The sequence below is a fragment of the Podarcis raffonei genome, chromosome W (assembly GCF_027172205.1).
Source record: "Podarcis raffonei isolate rPodRaf1 chromosome W, rPodRaf1.pri, whole genome shotgun sequence".
NCBI lineage: Eukaryota > Metazoa > Chordata > Lepidosauria > Squamata > Lacertidae > Podarcis > Podarcis raffonei.
The window spans coordinates 11,599,276-11,622,219 of record NC_070620.1 but is presented as its reverse complement, the minus strand read 5'-3'; the positions used below and the strand labels follow the sequence as shown (position 1 = coordinate 11,622,219).

Here is a 22,944-nt window from a genome sequence, read left to right as displayed (position 1 = left end):
TTCTCATCATCCTGCCAATTGGCAATGCTGGCTGGGGCTGAGGAATTTCAAGGAAGCTTTCGACTTGCCCCTACCTACACCTACCTACCCACTGAACGAAGGAGCAAGAAAGCAAAAGGCAAGCTCAGAATTCCAGAGTTTTCCAAATGCCATGGCATCTCAATGGGGCTCCCTTGCCAGTTGATGGTAAAGCAAGCCATTGGACAGGCCATCATGCATGAGGACGGTTTTTCGAATGGATTTGAATCACACTTTGACTTTTTTCTAATACAAGATAGTGCCTCACGAAAGCATGGAGCTTTGCAGAGTCCTTTGGAGACTGTGGAAAAGATTGCGCAAGAGAGAGGCTTGGCACCAGAAGAAATTCATAACTTGCTGAACATCGCACTCAGTGCCAAGCTTGGTAAAGAAAACATGTTTTGGCTTCTCTTTCCCCTTGGCAGTAAAGTATGTCAAAGTAGCTGCATTGCCCTGCCTTCTCCCTTAACAAGAAACTGGGCTGCTTCTTGCTTGTGAGAAATTATCAATAATGAAGATGTTCAGAATGTTAAGCAGTGTCTTTCAAGGTCTTGCAGGCACAGTGATAAGCACTAGGCTACTGAAGAATCTGATTCCCATTTCCGTAATAACAGAGGATTCTCTTCTTTCAGCTGTGTCTTGGCTCTGTGCTCGCAAGTGTTCTAGTGACTTTCAGGTAACTTGGAAAGCATGGTAATGATGTCTTGGTTCTGAAGAATGATATTTCCCCCAGTCTGACTTAGTTATCCTGGTGATGATTCAGCTAGATGTTGTACATGCTGACCATATTCCAGAAGGGGTTTGTTGTCTTGGTCTTGCTTACGCTTACTGATATCTGTCTTCTCCCTATAGGTGCTCATTCTAAAATGGATAATTGTAACGTTTGACTTCATTGATCAGAAGGAAAATATTAATGCTCTCGATGGTTTCTTCTTCAGCTTCTTACAATATGAGAAACTGGTAAGATAAAAACGAATGTGTTATTTTGAAGGAACTCGCTTTTATTCTGACATTAACCAAAATCAAACAAGAAAGAGTAGTTTCCGACCACACAACAGGACACCATGTGAAAAGTGGGGCCTTAAAAAAACCTCTCCCATTTCCTTCCTTTTCCTGTCTTGTTCCTTCCCAATGGGCACCGATCGCAGCGCCCCCCGGGTGCACAGCATGTTCAGGCAGGCAGGCAGGCAGGCAGGCAGCTATCCAATCAATTCCGGTGTGATAGTCTTATGTTTGCATACTTATTGGAAAATAAAACTAATTTATTTTAGAGCTTGTATTTGTGTGTATTCATGGTATTATTTGTAGACCCAGTAGATGGCAGTGTGGTGTGGAGAGTGTTTTTGGCAGCTCGTGAAAGGATAGAGGGTGGAACGTTGACCGTTCAAAGGTACTATAAGCAATATATATATGTGTGTGTGTGTGCAGGTAAGATGGCGTCCGGCACGTTTCTGCTGCGCCACTGCTCTTCTGTGCCGAGCTCACTCCAGCTCTCCCAGCATAGTCCCAGCAGAGTTCAGCAGCGGGAGAAACTGTTGCCATGTGTGGGTAATAAATTCAGACTGACAGCAGGCTTCTTGCTAATCTCCAACAGTCTTTTAATGAGAAGAAAAACATCATAGATTAACCCGGCGAAAGAGTAGGCATCCTTCGCCTCTCAGTCAAAACCGAAAGAGAACTCACACACAGAGGAAGATTCCCGTATGTGAACATAACCACGCCTCAGAATGTGAGACGTCACACAGAACTGTTTAACCCTGTAAGTTCCAATTCTCCTCACACCCCCTCTCGTCTCGCATCCTGAGGGAAGCTGTGAGTATAACTCTTCGGCAAAACCTTGCACCTGTCTATCTGTCTGTGGGCAGCTCTCGGCCTGCCTGCCCTCTGGCAGCTTCGTGGTCGAGCACATATCTATAGACTTCATTGAGTTCAACTCCTTTCCCCTTGCCTCTTGCCCCTTCCTGGCGTCTGTCTCAGGCAACTGTTGAACCTCCTCAAATCTCTCAGGTTCGCACTGCGCGAAACCAGCCCACACGCTAGTGACCACAAACCTCTCAGGTGGTACCCCCTTTGTGGTGCGTGCGGACCATCTGAGCACTGTCTCAGGTGCTCCCTCTGACCCACTGGGGCCAGCAAGTGTGTCTCTGACATCAGAAGACTCCCCCTCTGACTTACTGCGTCTTTGGGCCTTTTGCACTTTTCTAACGGGAGAAGAAGGCTCACTCTTGGGCTCTCTTTTAACAACCTGTGGAGATGCCCAACCCTGTTCTTGACCCTGGTCAGAGACCTGGTCCTCATCAACAGGTTCAGCTTCTAACTCTCCCTCCTCATCAGAGTCGGACAGACATTCTGAGAGAACATCAGGATTCGCATGTATCCTTGACCAACCATTCTGCTCACAGAACTCAGCACTTCTGCTGACTAGAATCCTGGACTGATCACCTTCTGGATAGGCAAACCTCCACCCTTTTGTCGCAGGCTCGTACCCACAAAAGATCATTTTCCGGGACCTCGGGTCACCTTCCTTTCGTTGAGCCTTTGGCACAAGCACCCAAGCTTCGCAACCAAACACACGGAAGAAATGCACCTTAGGCTTCTTCCGGTGCAGTAGAAAATACGGGGTGTCACCTACCACTGAATTGAACGACCTGTTCAACGTGAAGTTGGCCGTCTTCCAAGCCTCCCCCCAAAAACTCTGAGGCAAACCAGAGTCAAACAGTAAAGCGTCAGCTGCCTCAGCTAGCGTTCTGTTCCGGCGCTCTGCTACGCCATTCTCCTGAGGAGAAGCAGCAACCGTCAACCTGTGACGTATTCCCTGTTGGGATACTGCCAGGGAGATAAAGTCCATCTGAGCCCCCAAGCTCGGTGCCGGACGATCCATCAACCTCCCGTAGTCAGGCAATATCAGCAATTCAGCGACACTAAGCCTCACGCTTAGTGCACACTATAACAGCAGAATTCACACAGCAAAAAGTTGCACAGCATGAGAGCAGAACATGCATATTTACAGTTTATTAGGCGTTGGTCAGAACAAAGGAGACATGACCGTCTGCTCCGACTGCTCAGGCAAAACAGCCAGAAAACGAAAGGAACTTACAAACATAAACATCCTGTGAGACAGGAAACGCGCAGGCTGTTATACAAACATCCTGCTCCCTTTTAAGGTGGAACGGAAATATCCTAACATCCTCCCCCTTTTCGTGTAACCTGTAGTACCTGTGGTTCAACCCAATTGCAACCTTTGTGCGTAAATCTTAAGTTGTTCTCTGTTAACAACCTTAGACAACAGATCAGCAGGAATTTCATTTCCTGGCATGTAGGACACCTGAATGAGTCCTTTCTGAATACACTCTCTTGCACGATGTAGCTTAATCTGCAAGTACTTGGTCCTTTGCTTGCAACTCTCCGAGTTCAGCAAAGCCAAACAAGATCTATTGTCTTGATACACTTGTATAGGACATTTCACAGAAACCCCAATGTCCTTAAACAGTTGCATCAACCATTCACAATCCATGAGTGAAAATGACAGAGCATTGAGTTCTGCTTCACAGGAACTTAGGCTAACTGTCGTCTGCTTTTTGCACAACCAGTCAAACAGGCAGTGGTTGTACATGTAGCATACTCCAGAAGTGCTTGTACCATCCGTGGTGTCACTTCCAAAACTTGCATCTGCAAAGATTTCAAGACCTCCAGTCTTCTGACTGGTGAACCTCAGCCTGTAGTGCATAGTCCCTTTCAAATACCGGGCTATGCGCTTCAGAGCTTTCCAATCCTGAACAGTAGGATTGTTAGCATGTCTGCTCAGCAGGTTAGTGCTTACAGCAATGTCAGGTCTCGAACATCTAGCAATGAAATTCAACTTGCCTAGAATGCATCTGTACAGCGTTGTGTCAGAAAACGCTTCAGCAGTACTGTCTACCTGGTAACCTGTCACCATCGGTGTGTCTGCTGGGTTTGCATCAACCAAATTCAACCTGGTTAATACATCAGCAATTTTCTGTGTTTGGTGTACCAGAAAATTACCTGCTTGGTCCCTCTCCACCTGCAGAGAAAGATAGTTGGATACCTCACCAAGATCCTTCATGTCAAAGTGCTCCTTCAGCTGAGCTAGGGTGCTTAGGTAAAAAGCCTGATTCTTCCAAAACATCAGAAGATCATCAACAAAACATAAACAATACAGTTTGTTTTGCCCCTCCTCCTTGACAAACACACATGGATCAGCTTTGCCCTGGTGAAAACCTAGAGAGAGCAATGTCTCAGTGAGTTTTGTGTTCCAACACCTGGCACTCTGCTTGAGACCATATAAGGATTTCCGCAGTTTACAGACCATTCCTTTCTGTATCTGCATCCCGTCAGGTGGAAGCATGTACAGCTCCTCCCCCAAAATCCCGTACAAAAAAGCTGTATTTATGTCATGATGGGAAACATGCAGTTTCTCCTCCGCAGCGATCTTGAGCATCAGCCGAATGCTCTCATATTTGACCGTGGGTGAGTAGGTCTCGTGGTAATCCTGCCCTGGTACCTGTGAAAAACCTCTGGCAACCAATCTGGCTTTGTGTCTGACAACCTTGCCATTCTGGTCTGTCTTGGCCTTGAAGACCCATTTGCTGCCAACCAGTCTCATTCCTGGGACTACCGGTACCAGTTCCCAAGTTTGGTTCCTATTCAAGGAATCAACTTCAGCCTTCATGGCATTAAGCCAAGGCTCAGCATCTTTAGAGGTTAACTCCTGGACCTCTTTGAAGCTTGAAGGTTCCCACACCTTCTCTGAGCTACTAAGAACAGCAGTTGCCATCTTAGCAAACTCATCAGCAAATCTCTTTGGAGGTTTGCCTTTGGTCGCCCTTTCAGACCTGCGAACCAGACGCAAGTCTTCTGGACTCATCTCCTCCTTCTTAGGAGAAAAGTGACCAATGGTGAACAGTGGTTCTTCCAGTTCATTGTCAGACTCATCAGATGGTCTGACCGAGGCCTTTGCGCTCTTGTAGTCTGCTGTGTCATCACTGTCACTGACAGCAGCAGCAGCGCCACCCACTGAACTGGAATCCGAACTCTGATCATCATCATCATCATCATCCTCAGTTTCCTCAGCTTTCTCAGCATGATCTGCTTTCTTCACATCACCTTCATCCTCCTCTGGGTAACTCTGGAAAATTCCCACATTTTCCCCCCACTTAGGATTGTACTTAACACTCCTTGTGAACTTTATGGATTTAGAGTTAGTCATCCATACCCTGTATGCACCTTTTTCGTACCCCATGAACAAACCATGTGCCCCACGCTTCCCAAGCTTGTTGCTTTGTGGGGTGTGCACCCACATGTCAGAACCAAAGATTCTCAAGTGCTTGGTGTTAGGTTTCTTACCAAACATCTTCTCATAGGGAGTGCAGCCTATAGGTGATGACAGTCTGCGATTAAAAGTGTAAACAAAATTTGCCAAAGCCTCCCCCCAAAACTTCTCAGGGAGATTGGCATCATGCAACAAGGTTTTTATCCCTTGCAGCAACGTTTGATTTGCTCTCTCTGCAAGCCCATTCATCCATGGCGATCTGGGCGTTGACAAATCATGCTGGATTCCCTTCTCAGTCAGGAAAGCTTCAAACTGCTGAGAAGTGAACTCCCCGCCCCGATCGGTAAACAGACACCCAATACGTTTACCATGAGCATTCTCCAACCAAGCACAGAATGCCTTGAACTTAGGAAATGCTTGCGATTTCTGCTCGAGCATAAACACATGAATGTACCTGGAAAAAGAATCAATTAGAACCATGAAGTACCTTGCTCTACCCAAAGAGGGCGCTAGAGGACCTACCAGGTCTGCATGAACTAGCTGGTAGGGTTTGGAAGCCTGCCTGCTAGACTCCTTGCCATTTGGAGCAACCTTCACCTTGTTCTCTGCACAAGAGACACATTTCATGTGAAACTTACAAGGTTTGATGTCCAAACCTTCAACCAACTCAGGCATCTTGGCTAGCGCTTGCCAAGAGAGGTGACAGAATCTTCGATGTGCATCATGAATGCATCCTGCATGAAGAACCTTGTTAGTTTGTGCAACACAACAAGTATCAGCATTAGATATAACAGCATTGTCATCATAAGTTAGACAGAACAAACCATCCATCAACTTTGCATGCCACATGTCCTCTTTGCCTTTTCTGATGACACAGACAGTCCTCTTGAAGGAAACCTCAAAACCACGCCCAGTCAGCTGTGGTACACTAATCAAATTGTCCGCAGCTCCTGGAACAAAAAGTACATTGCTAATGGTAGTATGCAGACTTTCAAGTTTCACAGTCCCAACTCCTGTAGCTTGCAAAGTCCTTCCATCAGCCAGCTGGACCTCTCCATCTTGAGGTGTGAAGGAGATAAACAGATGGCGGTCTTTGGTGAGATGGCGCGTGCAGCCTGAATCAATAACAAACCTGGCCTTGGCCTTGTTTCCCACCGGCGTGGGCTTTTGCAGCTTGCCTTTAGCCTTTGGTGAAGCTGTGCCAGCAAACATTGCCTTGTTTTCCACTGGCGATGGCTTTTGCAACTTGCCCCCCTGCTCCTGGCCATCAGACGTGCCTTTAGCCTTTGGTGGAGCTGTGCCAGCAAACATAGCCTTGTTTTCCACTGGCGTGGGCTTTTGCAACTTGCCCCCCTGCTCCTGGCCATCAGACGTGCCTTTAGCCTTTGGTGGAGCTGTGCCAGCAAACATAGCCTTGTTTTCCACTGGCGTGGGCTTTTGCAACTTGCCCCCCCGCTCCTGGCCATCTGCAGGCTTTATCCTTTGTTTACAACTGGCCTTCCGGCCTCTGCATAGGCTCTGACCTTGGTTCTCACGAGAAACAGAGCTCTCAGCTGCCGACTCCTTGGCTCCCCCTGGAGGCTGGAATGCTGCCTGGGATGAGGTTATTGTCTGCTCCCCCTGCAGCTTGCAACCGGTGCCCTCAGCATCCCTGCATTCACTAGCATTCTGGGAAACAGCCAGGACCTCCGATGCATTCAAACACTGGGCTGGGATTATTGGCTGGTGGGCCTTTTTCAAAGCATCCCACATGTCACGTGCCGTGAGATTTCCAGCAAGCGTCTTTATTTCCTCCAGAGAGACAGATAAGACTATTATATCCACGGCCTTCAAATTCTGGCCCTGCCATTTCTCTGTCCGAGGAACTGGAGTGGCTTGAGAGACAGTATGCCAGACTCCAAACTGACGCAGCAAACTCTCACACCATTTTGCCCAGGTCTGATAGTTGTGCTGATTTAACTTAGGGCACTCAGTGGCCTCCGAAGCTTGGAAAAACTCCATTCCAGCTTTTTACGTGAGCCGTTATGCCTTGGAAGACTTCTTATCTCGGCAGCTCATAAATCACGATGCCTCTGGCTCGGCTCCCAGGCCAATTAGTTTTGCCGGACATCAAAGGCCTTTCCGCGGCATCCAGAATAGCCTCTACTTTCACTTTTCCAGCACATACCTTTCAGCAGTCTGTCGCTGTCTTACTCTCCTGCAAGTGCTGTGAATCTGGGCCCGAAACCTTGTTGTTGGGATACTGCCAGGGAGATAAAGTCCATCTGAGCCCCCAAGCTCGGTGCCGGACGATCCATCAACCTCCCGTAGTCAGGCAATATCAGCAATTCAGCGACACTAAGCCTCACGCTTAGTGCACACTATAACAGCAGAATTCACACAGCAAAAAGTTGCACAGCATGAGAGCAGAACATGCATATTTACAGTTTATTAGGCGTTGGTCAGAACAAAGGAGACATGACCGTCTGCTCCGACTGCTCAGGCAAAACAGCTAGAAAACGAAAGGAACTTACAAACATAAACATCCTGTGAGACAGGAAACGCGCAGGCTGTTATACAAACATCCTGCTCCCTTTTAAGGTGGAACGGAAATATCCTAACATTCCCTTCCGGCGGAAGAAACTCTGCAGAGCAGACCCAGTGAACTCCCCGCCTCGATCACTCTGAAAGCTCTGTACCTTGGTGGAAAACTGTAGTTCCACCTCCGCAACCCAGTCTTTGATCAGTTGCGCTGCCTCGCTTTTTTGTTTCAGCGAGAAGACCCACCCGGTCCTAGTAAAATCATCTGTCAGCGTGAGCGCAAATCTGGCCCCGCCCAGACTCTTTGGCATGGGCCCACAAAGGTCTGTGTGCACAAGCTCAAAAGGCTTTGTGGTTACCCTCTCCGACCTGGGATAACTGCACCTTTTTACCTTTGCTCTTTTGCATGCCCTACAATCCAGAAATTTATCACATGATTTCATCTTGCAACCTTCAGTGCATTGGGGCAACTTCTGGATATATTTCCAACAGCTATGCGACATTCTCCTGTGCCACAAGTGAGCACACGAATCATGAGTGGGAACATTAGCACACTTCGCCTGTGCTGTCTCGGCGTCCCCCTTACCCTCCAGAGGTGTCTCCAGAACAAAGAGGTTGTTCTGACATGCAACACTGACCAGTTGTTCCCCACCCCTGGAAATGGAACAGACATCATTTTCAAAGCAAACCTTATAACCCTCCTTTACAAGAGCAGATACAGATAAAAGACAACAATGCATTTCTGGCACAACGTAGACCTCCAGCTCTGCCTGTAAAAAAGAAACAAACACATTTGCAACAGAGGTTAAATGTCTGTGATCCATCAGCAAGAATAACTGTTTTCCCAATTGAAACAGCCCTACAGACTCAGGAAGCCCATGCAGGTGGACAAGAAGAGAAACTTGAGAGTTCTGAGAGTGTGAAGAAAGAGATATATGTTGTTCCTGAGGAAAAGGAAGGAGGAGATGTAATGTTACAGATAATAAAGGAGGGCCAGAGGCCTGGCATGATGGTTACAAAGGAAAATAAGAACTTGATGGTGAAAATTTGGTCTGAATTGGAAACTGAAGAATGGAGAGATCTCCTTATGTGGAGATCGGAAGACCCAAGGGTTACAAATTTGATTAAGGTGGAAGTTGGAGCTTTGGGGACATTTGGACTTGGAAGGAGTAAGAAACAAGATTCAGGCTCCACTTTTAAGTATGGAGGTCTGGCTGGAAGAAACATGGACCCTATTGGACTAGTGCTTCTCCGAGATTTGGTGCTTAATACCAAGGACTATCAAAAAAACCGGCAGAGAGGAACTGAGAGAGAATTAAGAGCCTCGGATGTGAGATCTCCAGGCTGATAGTAGATTGATTGATGGACGTTTGTTGGGGATTGAAACCGGGAAAGGGGGGTGGAGTTTAGGAATCCAAAGGGTGTATAATTATAATTTGTTTTGTTTTTACTTTTGTTATCTGTCTGAGAATGGAGGAAATCGTGGAAGGGAATTTAGGCCGACTTTAGAAAAAGGTTTTAAGAATAAGCACTGATGTATCACTATTGATGTTTATAAGGCAAAATTGGTTTTTTAAAATGAACTAAATATAAAAAGGTTAAAAATTAGGGATAAGAACTTGTTGAACCAACAATTTGAATTGGAATACAAGAGGGGGAGGTGTGGGGAAGTCAGGGAAATATGTTATTGAAAATAAGGATTGTGAATTCTATGTGTTTTTAAACTTTTTTGTTTTTTGTTTTTTGATTTTTTAATGTATTACAATGGAAAATTTTAATAAATATCTTTTTTAAAAAAAGAAACAGCCCTGCAGTTCCACATTTCACCACTAGGTGGCGCTGGCATAGGTGGTGGCTGGCTCCTGAGTCGATGACCCAACGCAGCATGCTGCCTTCACTGGAGTTGTCCCTCAGCGTTGCCATAGAGGCAGCTAGGTGATAAGAAGAACCGTCCTTCTCACTTCCTGTGTCACGTCCTCCCTTCGCATTCCCACGCTGGCCTCCTCTCCTAGACTAGCTGCCATGGAAACCTGGCTGACTGCCATGGGAAGCGACCTTGGAGACATCCTGCCCGGCCTCTCTGGCTCTCCGCGGACAGGATCGACGCAGATGGTCAACAGATGCGCAGATAAAACAGCGACGAGTGGAAAAAACCTGAACTGTGCCTTCTGCTGGCCTGGCCCCCCCTCTGCAACCGGCAGGGCTCTCTGCGCCAGCTCGGCCCTCTCTGAGACGGCGTTCCTGTTCGTCACACAACTCCACAGCTCTTATCTCTACTTGCTGCAGGTGGCTGGCCTTGAAGCCTCCACCACAGCTAGGCTTCAGCTCTTGGCGTAAACAACTCTTGGCAGCTTTTGGAGAAAGAGGCGTCTCTGAGCTTTCACTGCTCACTGCCCCCCCCCACTTCTCACGGGGCTCCCAGGACGTTTTCCTGCACCCCCTCTGGTGGGTAAAGGGCTCCCAACTCTTGGCCTCTCTCCTGGCTCCTCACACAGACTCGTTGCAGCATCCATACAGCTCCCAGGCTCAGCAAAAGCCCCAGCAGCATTATCAGCAACAGCAACAGCAACAGTCCCTTCGCCCCCCGGTGGGGGCTTACAGCTCCTCCCAGCTGTGTGTCGGCTCTCAAGAATGTGGCCGGCACCATCTTGCCTCTCCCCTTCGGATGCAGCCACGTCTCGGCCCTTGCTTCCCACTCCTGCTCCACAAGCTTCTCGGAGTGCTAGCCAAGCGGCCTCTGGCCTTTTAGCATCCAGGACAACTGGCACTCGATGAGCATCCACATTCTCTGCCAAAAAAGCAAGCACACGCTTCTCAATTTCACTTTGCTCTGCAGCCCTTTTAGCCTCTGCTTTCCCAGCTGCCTTCCGTGGTGGCTGGACTATGTCCCACAGCTGCTCCCCCACCAGCAACAGCTCCGCTTGAAAGCTCCACTGCAGCCAATTTTGGCTACCCAGCTTCTGACATGGCAGCTTAAGCTCAAAGCCATGTTCTTGGGGCTGAGCCATTTGCCTCCCTTCTGTTGGCCTTTGCAAAAGTACTCACTCAGCAGCCAAACCGGGCACTCGGTCCTGAAGATGAGATCCTCCCCAGCAAGCCTCTCTGCCTCAAACGTTTGGCAGGGCTCCAACTGGCTCTAGCAGGCTTCTCCCACACACACAGGCACGACGTGGCAACAGCTTCCAAAGCTTGGCTGGCCTCCATAACCTGTGCAGGTAAGATGGCGTCCGGCACGTTTCTGCTGCGCCACTGCTCTTCTGTGCCGAGCTCACTCCAGCTCTCCCAGCAGAGTCCCAGCAGAGTTCAGCAGCAGGAGAAACTGTTGCCGTGTGTGGGTAATAAATTCAGACTGACAGCAGGCTTCTTGCTAATCTCCAACAGTCTTTTAATGAGAAGAAAAACATCATAGATTAACCCGGCGAAAGAGCAGGCATCCTTCGCCTCTCAGTCAAAACCGAAAGAGAACTCACACACAGAGGAAGATTCCCGTATGTGAACATAACCACGCCTCAGAATGTGAGACGTCACACAGAACTGTTTAACCCTGTAAGTTCTGATTCTACTCACAATATATATATATATATATATATCCACATTTTCCTAGCTACGTTTTCCCAAAAAAGTATACACTCGAATACATTTGAATCAAATACATTTGGAACAAGTGGTTGTTACATTTAAGGAACATTCTCTAGGCGATGAGATTGGGGGGAAATACAAAAACCCATTCGGATACATTTGGATACATTTAGAAAAGTACAGCATTTTGAGGAAAAATACATTTGAGTCGAAAAATACATTCAGATCCATTCTTAAAGTCAATGAGAAAGATACAGCAAAAACGATACTGTCAGGGAACTGACATCAGAGATTAGCGGAGAGGGAAGTCGCTCCAATGATGCAGGGGAGGGAACTAGCAAGGAGAGAGAGAGAGCTTCCGCTGGGGAAGGAAACCAAGGTGACACCAGGAAGAAAGGGGAGGCTGAGAGTACTTCGGAGGGAAGGTTCCGAGACTCTTCCAGTGAGATCAGTGGGGAGAGCGCAGGACCTCCGCTTGGCACGCCTACTCTGCGCAGAAGGCTTCCGCACAGAGAAGCTAGGCGGAGACTGGCTGTCAAGGAATTTTTATGTTGGAAGAAGTTCAGGAAACTCCCACTGACGGATTCTGCCAGTGATTGAGACGGTCGCGTTGTAAGGGGCTGTCAAACTAGGGAAAGGTTTAGCTGTACAACCCGCTTGGAGCAGTTTGGAGTTTTACGCATAAGCAACCCCAATTCCCACTACAGCAATCCGTCAGTCCCCTAAGTTGCTTGTGCGCAGAGAAGCAGGGGCAGCATCATGAGTCAAACTGGAGGAGCCGGCGCCGGAGAGGGGGGCAGAGGAGGACCAACTCTGGAGGAGAGAAACAGAGAGTTGGAGCAGCAACTGGCCCTACTAGCGGCGCGGCTGGATGAAAGGCGGACTCAGGATGCCCAGGGGAAGCCCACCCCCATCGCAAGGAAGGTACCGGGACTAGTGCAGAAGTTTGGGGGCAATCCCAGAGACGATAATGCATTTAAGACAGAAGTGCAGTATGCGCTGGACCTGCAGTACGAGGACTTTGTAGACGATGCAGGGAGGGTAGCTTTCGTGGTAGGGCATCTGGAAGGGCGCGCCAGAGATTGGATCCGACCCTTGATGGCGTCGGAGAATGCTGCCTTGAAGGATTTGAGAAAAATTTTTAGCGCCATGGACCATATGTTCTCGAGTGATGTGGAGCAGAGCGTGACCCGCAAAGAACTGATGGGGTGCAAACAAGGGAACCAATCAGTGAGAGAGTACTGGTCGCGATTTGCAATGCTGATCCATAGACTTGGGTGGGAACTGGGTTCTGCACCAGTGCAAATGTTATTTGAGGAAGGCTTATCCACTTGGGTAAAAGATGAACTCTCCCGCGCGCCCCGTCCGGAATCGATGGACCAGCTGACCAAAATGGCGCTTGCTGTGGGAGTACGCCAAGAGGCGCGCGCTCTAGAAAGGCGGGAAGGGAGAGCAGAGCGTTGGTATGACAACCGCATTCCGGACGTGCCTGAGCAACCCGCGCCGCCCGCGGAACCAATGGAGATTGGAGGAGCGCGCGCGGGGGGGGGGTTTCAAACTCCAGCGAGGTTCGCAAGAAGGAGGGGAAAACGACTAAGAAGTGCTTTCTCTGCCAGCAGCCGGGACATTTTGCCAGAGTCTGCCCTCAGAAAAAGGCGTGGCAAGGAATGGTGGGGGCAGTTGGGGGGGAGGAGGAAAGAAATAAAGAGCAGGGAAATGGGAATGCTTGGCTGCCGGAGAGCGGGCACAGCAGCCAGGCGAGCAACCAGTAAAGGTGCCCAAACCAGACCCTCCCCGAGCGGCCATAGCCATAGAGGTGATACTAGAACTCCCTAACGGACACCCAATTAAGGTGAAGGCATTGCTGGATTCAGGCAGCTCTTGCAACTTTTTTAGCAGGGATTTTGCACTAGAACACCAGCTCCAAGTAGTGCCTCTAGAACACCCCTTGCAAGTAATGACCATTGATGGGAGAGAACTCCTGGGGGGGGGGAGTGACCCACCAGACCCCCCCCCATGAAAATGAGGGTCGCCAGACACACTGAGACAATTGCCTTTCACATAGCCACACTAGCAGGACCACCAATCATACTGGGAATGAGTTGGCTGGCACTGCACTATCCAGTGGTGGGATGGCACCAGCGGACAGTCACCTTTGGATCTGCTCACTGCGTAGAGCACTGCCATGGAGGGGAGACCCAGAGGATGGCAGTAGCAAGGGTGGCAGGGATGGTGGTAGGAGAAAAGGGGAGAATACCATCTCAGTATGCAGACCTGGAAGAAGTCTTTAGTGAGAAGGAGGCTGATAGACTACCCCCTCACAGGCCCTTTGACTGTCAGATCAACCTACTCCCAGGGGCTCAGCTGCCCGTGGGTAAGCGGTACACCATGTCGGACAGGGAGATGCAGGAGTTGCGGAAGTTTATTGACAAGAACCTGAAGAGGGGTTTCATACGAGAATCAAGGGCGGTGGGGGGCAGTCCAGTGTTCTTTGTGGACAAGAAAGACTTTAAAGAGCCCAGATTGGTCGTAGATTACCGGACTTTGAACCTGGTGTCGGAACCAGTGACATTCCCAATGCCCAGAATTGACGACATTTTGGCCAGGGTAAGGAAAGGGAAGGTCTTTACCAAGCTGGACCTTCGGGGGGCGTACAATTTGATAAGGATGAGGGAGGGGGATGAATGGAAAAGCACCATGTTCACCCCTCTGGGGGCCTTTGAGTACTTAGTTATGCCCTTCGGATTACAATCAGGCTCAAGCACATTTCAAGCTTTCATGCACCACATGCTGGGGTCCCTGCTGTACAAGAATTGCGTGGCTTTCTTGGACGACGTGCTAATCTACTCGGAGAACGAAGAGCAGCATGTAAAGGACGTCAGGGAAGTGCTGAAAAGGCTGCAGGAGCACCAGCTGTGGGTCAAACTGGAGAAATGCCAATTCCACGCCCGAGAGGTGGAGTTCCTGGGTTACAGGTTGTCTGACAAAGGCTTAGCCATGGACCCAGGCAAGGTGCAAGCGGTGCTAGAATGGAGGACTCCCAAGAACCGGAAGGACGTGCAGAGGTTCCTGGGGTTTGGAAACTTCTATAGGAAGTTCATCAAGAACTTCGCCCACTTAACGGCACCCATAACCGATTGCCTCAGCAGCAAGAAGAAGTTTGAATGGACGGAAGAGGCTCAGCAGTCCTTTGAAAAGCTAAAGAGGGCGTTCGCTTCGGAAGAGCAACTCTTACACGTGGATCTGCAGAAGCCGATGAGGCTGGAGACAGACGCGTCAGACAGAGCGGTGGGAGCCGTATTGCTCCAGCCAGGAAATCGGGGAGAGTGGAAGCCGTGCGCCTTTTTCTCAAGGAAGCTGAACAAGTCAGAACAAAACTACACGGTGTATGACAGGGAACTGCTGGCAATTCATGAGGCTTTTCGCCGCTGGAGACATTTTCTAATATGTGCACAGCACAAAATCCAGGTGTGCACGGACCATAAGAACCTGGAATATTGGAGGACTGTGCAAGTCCTGAACCAAAGACAGGTGCGATGGGCACAGGAGTTTTCCAAGGTTTTTTTTGAGATTAGGTACGTGCCGGGGAAGGAAAACGTCAGAGCAGACGCTCTCTCTCGCAAACCGGAGTACTTGGAAGGAGAGGAAGTGTCGGAAGTACGTCATGTCATACCCGAGGACCGATGGGTGTGTGGGGGAGTGTTGGTAGGGAGACAAGAACTAGCCGGTTTAACGAGGGATGACCAGTACGCCCAAACCAAAATCAGGGAGATTCGAGATGCCGAAAATCCGGGGGGTTTTGAGGTTAAGGAGGGGGCTTTGTACTATAAGGGTGCGTTGTACATACCGGAAGGGGACTTGAGGAGAAAAATACTCAAACAACTGCATGACAACCCCACGGCGGGACATTTCGGTCAACACAAGACCATGTTGCTTGTCACCAGGCAGTTCTGGTGGCCAAGGGTGAGGGAGGATGTGCGGGAATATGCACGGGGGTGCGAGTGCTGCCAGCGAGCTAAAGGGGAGAGGGCAGCACCCGCGGGGTTACTGGAACCCTTACCCACACCAGAAAGACCATGGGAAGGGGTATCAATTGATTTTATGACTGATTTACCCAAGTCCAGGGGGAAAACAGCAGTCATGGTGGTAGTTGACTTGATGACTAAAATGTGCCATTTTATTGCTTGCTCGCATGCAGTGACTGCAGAGGAAACAGCTAGGCTGTTTGTAGATCACGTCTTCAGGTTGCATGGCGCCCCCTTGAGGGTTTTGTCTGACAGAGGCCGGCAATTTACTTCCAGATTCTGGAGGAAGCTCATGAGCCTGCTGGAAGTTGAGGTTAGCTTCTCGACGGCCAGACACCCAGAGACCAACGGACAAGCAGAAAGAGCTAATAGCATACTTCAACAGTATCTACGCTGCTACGTCAATGAAAGGGAGAACGATTGGGTGGACAAACTAGCGCTGGCTGAATTTGCATACAATAACGCGGAACATGTGTCCACGGGGATGAGTCCATTCATGGCCAATTACGGGTGTCATCCCAGGGCCTTCCCAGGGGAGGGGGAGGGAAGGTGGAGTGTACCAGCGGCCGAACAATTTGTGGAAGAAATGGAGGCTTTACACCAACAACTTAAGGTTAACCTGGAGAGGGCGAAGGAAGCGTACAAGAGGCAGGCAGACAAGCACCGCAGAGAAGGGGAAACTATAAGAGTGGGGGACCAGGTGTGGTTGTCTACCCAAGGGTTACCGATCAAAGGGGGGGTGTAAGAAACTACGGCCAAGGCGATTGGGACCTTTCGAGGTAACACAACAGGTTAATCCTGTGACCTTTAGACTCAAATTGCCCACCAACATGAAACTGCACCAGGTGTGCCACCGGTCCTTACTCTCACCGTACAGGGAAGGGAGGGAATTTCTGGGACAAGAAAGAGAAACACCCAGGCATCCCCGGGTGGAGGAAAGGGAACTCAGTGGTCATGCAGCTGAAATTCTCGATTCAAGGTGGAGAGGGAGGAGGGTGGAATATTTGGTGGCGTGGGAAGGGGAGCCCGAATCGGAGAACACTTGGGTTCCTGCAGAAGAGATCAGGGATGAGTATCTGCAGGAGGAGTTTCATCGCAGGTTCCCAAGGAAGCCCAAGCCATTAGGGAGGTTCTGGGAGGAGCAATTTGGCAACACGGAGGATGAAGAAGAGTTTGTGGGATTTCCCGCCTCCGAAGAGGAGGAAGGGGAGAGATCCGAGGAAGAGGAATCCGACTGGGGAGATTGGGCAGAGGAAAGAGAGAGCAGCAGGTGGAGAGCGGTGTTGGAATCATCTGAGGAGGAGGATAGCTCCTTCCGGGGTTTTCCCGCTTCACCGTCCCCGGGACGGATGGGGGAGGGGGAGGGGCCTGGGAGGGAGGTGGGTGTCAGGGAACTGACATCAGAGATTAGCGGAGAGGGAAGTCGCTCCAATGATGCAGGGGAGGGAACTAGCAAGGAGAGAGAGAGAGCTTCCGCTGGGGAAGGAAACCAAGGTGACACCAGGAAGAAAGGGGAGGCTGACAGTACTTCGGAGGGAAGGCTCCGAGACTCTTCCAGTGAGATTAGTGGGGAGAGCGCAGGACCTCCGCTTGGCACGCCTACTCTACGCAGAAGGCTTCCGCGCAGAGAAGCTAGGTGGAGACTGGCTGTCAAGGAATTTTTATGTTGGAAGAAGTTCAGGAAACGCCCACTGACGGATTCTGCCAGTGATTGAGACAGTCGCGTTGTAAGGGGCTGTCAAACTAGGGAAAGGTTTAGCTATACAACCCGCTTGGAGCAGTTTGGAGTTTTACGCATAAGCAACCCCAATTCCCACTACAGATACAATTCGATACAGCGAAAAACGATCCATTCCCCAAGGCACAGTTGACCTTCTTGTAGGGTGTTAAGGCAGAATACAATATATTTGATATTGGTAGGGTCCTTCTCCTTCATTCCCCTCTCTGACCCTGACTCTCTTACGACACAGTGACCATCCCAGAGTGTGGGCACAACTTCTGCCGGTCCGGCCTGATCCAGTGCAGCGGGGCAAAAAGGAGGCTGGCTTCCTGTCCTCAAGGCCGAGTTGGAGTCCAGAGAAGGAGCCTCGTCCGCAATCGGCAATTGGCTACCTTTGTCAAAATAGCCAAGACTCTCAGTCTTCAAGAGGGAAAGGAGGAGTCTGTGAGAAGCACCAGGAGCCCCTGAAACTCTTTTGCAAGGAGGTTGAAGCCCCCATCTGTGTGGTTTGTGGCAGATCCAAGAAGCACAAACACCACAAGGTGATTCCTCTGGAAGAGGCTTTCGAGGAATACAAGGTACCTTGAGGGGGAGAAATAGCTGTGTATTCTTCTTGGCAGGTTATCTTTTTAATTCTCAGATCCAAAGTAGGCATGGTATTAATTGGTGGTTGTTTATTACCTTAGAAGCAGCCAAGGGGAAGCCTGAGGGCTGCTGGGATGGCTGTGAGGAGGCAGTCGAAATTTCTCTCTCTGCCAGGGGGGCCAAGGGATCTTCCCTTGAAATACAGCAGCTTCAAAGATTTGGGTTGGGACCATGGCAGGGAGAGAAAGGGTTAACCTCATCCACATCCCCCAGCAAGGTTGCTTTGTACATATTTAGAACGCTACAAATGTGAATTGCACATACACAACTAAGGACATGTCTCCTTTGGCTAGCAGGATGCCTCCTCAATACCCTGCAAAGCAGATAGCAGCAAGGGATCAGCTGCAAGGGGGTGGGGACTGGTGGCCAGTGTTATAAGGAAAAAACTGCTCCTTTTCCCTTATGGGGTACCTCAGAGCCCATATAGAGTCCTTACATAGGTTCCCTATTGGTAGGAGAAAATAACAGAGGCCAACCAGAGAATATTGAGAAGCAAAGCAGCTAGTAAGCCAGATCTTTATTAACTGTTGCAACAGGGCGCTCACCACCACCACCACCCCCACGCAGAAGGGAGGAGGAGACCCCGAACCATGCACGCAAGTCGTTATATAGACATTTGAAATTGCCCACCCTGGAGCCCAAGACCACCCCTCCATACTGTTGAAATGTCGCCGGCCCAGAAGCTGTGCCAGCCTCCCAGTGCACTCAAAAAGCGAAACATTCCGATGGTCACTCCCTGGCTGCCGTTCAGGAATCTTCCTCTCAGTCCAGGTGACCGGTCATTAGGCAGCTTCTCTTTTATAAGAAAAGCATACCAGTTTCCCTTGCAAACATTAGAAGGGAAAAGGCAGTCTTGTAGTCTCATTACTACATTTATTTACTGCAAAACAACAAACACAAAGGACTGCATGTCTGAGCAGTCAAGCCCTGGGTTTTGCCACACACCCAGCTCTCTCCTGAGAGTGGAAGAGAGTGGAAGAGACTTCTCGTCCCAGCACACAGTGAGAGTCACGCTGAGAACAGAATCTCACTTCCTTTCTCACGCTGTGCCACCTCACATGATGTAAACAGCATCTGCTGTTTCCTGCCAGCGTGGCAACTGGTGGGGGCTGAAATCCCAACACATACATCATACATACATCACAGAAGGGGTGGTCTACAACAGAATCCTGTCTGGCAGGAAACCTGTTGCTGGGTTTACCTGGATATTCTTTTGTGATGATAACTACTTACGGTATTTATGTATGTGTTTATATCTTAGACCTTCTAATTCTCCTAACACCAGGAATTGACCAGATGGTGCAGGATGCCCCCCACCCAAGTATCTGTAGGAAGCAGATTTAGGAGTGGGGGGTGGAAGCATCTACTGGTGGGGAGCACACTTCTTCTGGGGATGCGTCCTCCTCCTCCTCCTCCTCTTCCCACTTCTCCCTGGGGCCTCAAGATGTGAAGTCAGGCTGGAAGTCTACTCGGAGAAGACAAAGGAGCAAGCATGGCTGCCTTTACTCTTCTCCAGACCAGTTAGTTGGACTAGAAAACTTTCCCATCCCAGTTCTGCAGTGGGTTTCAAGCAGTATGCTGTGGCACCTGGGGTGCCTTGAATGATGGTCAGGGGTGCTGTGGGAGACACTGGCCTCTGTCCCTCTTTCCTTCCCTCCCTCCTCGGCTTGCCGAGCTGTTTGTTTCAGCAGCCCTGGCTACAAGCTTCGCAGGCGAATAGTGCCTCTGGGGCTGGCCAGGGAGTGTGGGCTGCCAGGAGCTGAGGCGGCCTCAGAGTAAGCAAGCAAACTGGCGAGGGGCCCTTGCTGTTGGGAATGGACAGGCAAGTCCCAGGCCCCTGGGGGGCAGCGGGGGCAGCTCAGAGACCAAGAGGAGGACTCCTAAGGAGAGGGGAGAGGAGAGGAGGCTGAGAGAGCACTCCGCAAGGGAGGCTGTTCGAGAAAGGGTGAGGGGAGGCAAGCTGGGCAAGCAAGGGGGGACCTAACTGGTCTCCTGAGCCCCACAGGGGTGCCGCAGAAAGAAGGGAGTTGGTCCAGGGAGCCGTGGACCCAAAAAGGTTGAAAACCTCTGTACTTTTATTTCCTCCAGTAAATTACTTTGCTATTATAGCAAGGCCACTGGACCCAAGAAGCCAGTAGAATATTCATCTCCTCTCTTTGTCCCCGCCTGGAGATTCGGAGGAAAGAGAGAGGGGAAATTCTGGCCTATCAAGCAGACCTGGACAAGGAAAGCAAAGACCTCCTTGTAAGTGTCACTATTGTCACTAGTGAGGGAACAAGCACTTCAAGAAGCAAGTCCGGACTGAGGAGGGATGGGGAAATCTGCCCATTTCAACTTCTCCCCATTTCTCCTTTTTCCATATCAGTTTGTTATATTTATTATTCTGAATCAAATGCTAGGGTGTCTACCTTCTCGTATAAATATTTTGATACGTGCTTTACCCTCATAAATACATTTTTTTGTGAACATTACCTGGCTGGGTCAACCTTGAAAAATTCAGAGGTGTGAATTTCAAAAGATTGCTGTTTTGGTCTCCATATTTTTCCAAGAATTGCGAATTAGGTAAGTTCACCTTTGAATGCATCTAAGTGGAGTTTATTTCCCATTGTTGTTTATTATGTGAAAAGCAGTCAAGGAGAAGCCTGAGGACTTGTGAGCTGAGAGGGTGGAAGCAGTTCAGTTCAAATCATAATTCTCTTGCTGATGCTTTGAAGGCTGACCATCTTCCTCACTCAGACCTCCTCAGAACCAGAGAGTCTGAAGACTGTGGAGAAGTTGAGACAACTGCGCCAGTTCCTGGAAGAAGAAGAAGAAGAAAAGCATCTGCTGAATCATGTGGAAGAGGTGGAGAAGGAGATTGCAGGGAGAAGGGATGAGCAGCTGGCCAGACTCTGCAGGAAACTCTCCTCTCTTGAGAGGATCATCCAGGTGATGGAGGAAAAGGGTCAGCAGCCAGCAAGTGAACTGCTGCAGGTAAGACGGCTCCAGGAAAAGGCTGCCTCCCATCCTTTCTGTGCCCCTTTCATGTACGCAAGGAGTGTAGGCGCTCAGTTTATGTACTGAAGTTCTCACCCTGGGCCAGCAGGGGGATACTGTAGATAGTTATGCAAATGAAGGATCGCAAGTGACATTCAGTGATTGGATAGTTTGTATGCAAATGAAGGATCGAAAGTGACGTTCAGTGATTGGATAGTTTTAGAAAATGGCAACAGTTACATTGTTCTGGAGCTCTATAATAAGCAGGCTGACTGAGCTCCTCAGATCAGTTCTGTTCCAGCTTACAAATAAAGAGCTGCTTTGGAAGAATCGCTGTGTCGTCTGATATGTTCGCCCACAACTTAACACTGGCGACGAGGATGGGATCGATGGACTTCAGAGCACAGCCAGATGCAGCCATCCTCTGAACTGAGCTGAATCACTGAGCTGAATCACTGAGCTGAATCACTGAGCTGAATCTGTGGAGAGAGGATCAGAACTCACAGGGTTAAGAAGTTCTGAGTGACGTCTCACATTCTGAGGCGTGGTTTAGAATACTGAGGGGAGTGTTTTACTGTGTTTCTCTCAGTGTGTGTTATGCTCCGGTGCAAGAGAGGAGCGAACATGTGTGCTCTGTCACCAGGAGAGTTATGAGCTATTTGTTTTGCTAAGGGAATAAAGACTTAAAGTAAGATAAGAAGACACCGTGAGTTAAGCCTGATTTATTATGCACACACACGGAAACGGCTTCTGTTCCGCTGTGTTTACACTCTGCTGAAATCGGAGGAGCCCTGGGAGAACAGAGTCGCCCAGAGGAAGCGTGTGGACCCCCCGGGGCTGGTAAAGCTACTAATAAATCACCGGCACAGGTTATGGGTTATCAGCAAACGCCTGAAGCAGAGATAAGCAACATTCGTGTGTGTGGTGCGGCCAGCTAACGAGACGCTGGGAAAGAAGACGCAAGACTGCAGTCAAAGCCAGCTGGAGCTGTGCCTATCTTGAGGCAGAGGGCTCGCTGGGAAGATCTGGTCTGCCGAACCGGCTGCGAGGAGAAGCTACTACTGTAAGTAAGCTGGGCCCCGGGGGAGAAGATGGCAGACAGCCATGAATCGTACTCCGTCCCTTTTGATAAGGTGGATGGGAGCAAGCCCTGGGTCGCGTGGCAGGCACTGAAGACGGCAGTGGGAGCCAGGCCAGAGGGGGCTGAGAGCTGCTCTGAGGAAGCACCAAGCCCAGGAGGGGCTGAGGGACGCCCAGAAAGCTCAGAGGGGGCTGGGACTGTGTTGGAAGGCTGTTGCAATGCTTCTACACGTCTGTCTGATGGGCTGTGTGCTGGGGAGCGGCTGAGAGAAGAGAAGAGAGATGCAGTGGCAGTCTGTTCCACTGGGAACTTTGCACCTGGGAGTGGGGGTGCAGGCCATTCCAAGGGTCTTGAGAGTGCCCAGGCTGTTTGGCAGGAGCTGGAGAGGGTTTGCAGAGTAACCACAGCAGAAGCCAAAAGCCACGTCCCCAGAAGCGCTGTTAGCAAGGTTGGGGGGGCAGAGAAGACCAAAGGCAAGTTTGCAAAGTTTTCCACTCGGCGTTGCTTTGTTTGCAATTCCTCTAAACATCTGCATCGCTGCTGCCCACAGAGAGCAAGGGAGACAGGGCAGGATGTGTCCAAGGTTGCTTCCCATGGGAACCAGCCGGGTTTCTATGGCAACCAGTCCAGCAGAGGAGGCAGGCGTGGGAAAGCGCAGATAGTACATGCTTCAGAGGGGGAAGGAGACGCTTATCAGCTGACTGCTTCGATGGCAGTCTTGGAAAACACCTGCAGCAAAGGCCCCAAGGTCGGGGGCAGCGGGAAGTCTGTTGCTAAGGCAACAAAGAAGGACAACTCCAGTGAGGAGAGAGTGCTGCGTTGGATTGTGGACTCTGCTTCTAATGCTCATTTGGTAGCAGAGACACCTGGTGTCAAGATAAGGAACTGCAGAGCTGTTTCAGCTGGGAAAACACTGTGTTTTGCTGATGGTTCACAGAGACGTGTGACTAATGTGGGAAACATGTTTGTCTCTTTCTTACAGGCACAGCTGGAAGTCTACGTATCGCCGGGGATAAAACATTGTCTTTTATCTGTACCGTGCCTCTTACAGGAGGGATATATGGTTTGTTTTGAGAAAAATGTCTGTACA

At 49.8% G+C, this 22,944-nt stretch overlaps 1 long non-coding RNA gene across 1 annotated transcript; it reads left to right on the top strand.

Moving 5' to 3' along the window:
• The first annotated feature begins 298 nt into the window (after positions 1 to 298).
• LOC128406095 (uncharacterized) lies at positions 299 to 939 on the top strand. Its single transcript, XR_008328403.1, has 3 exons — positions 299 to 403; positions 576 to 694; positions 871 to 939. It is a non-coding gene; the product is annotated as an uncharacterized LOC128406095 (long non-coding RNA).
• Positions 940 to 22,944: the final 22,005 nt, after the last annotated feature.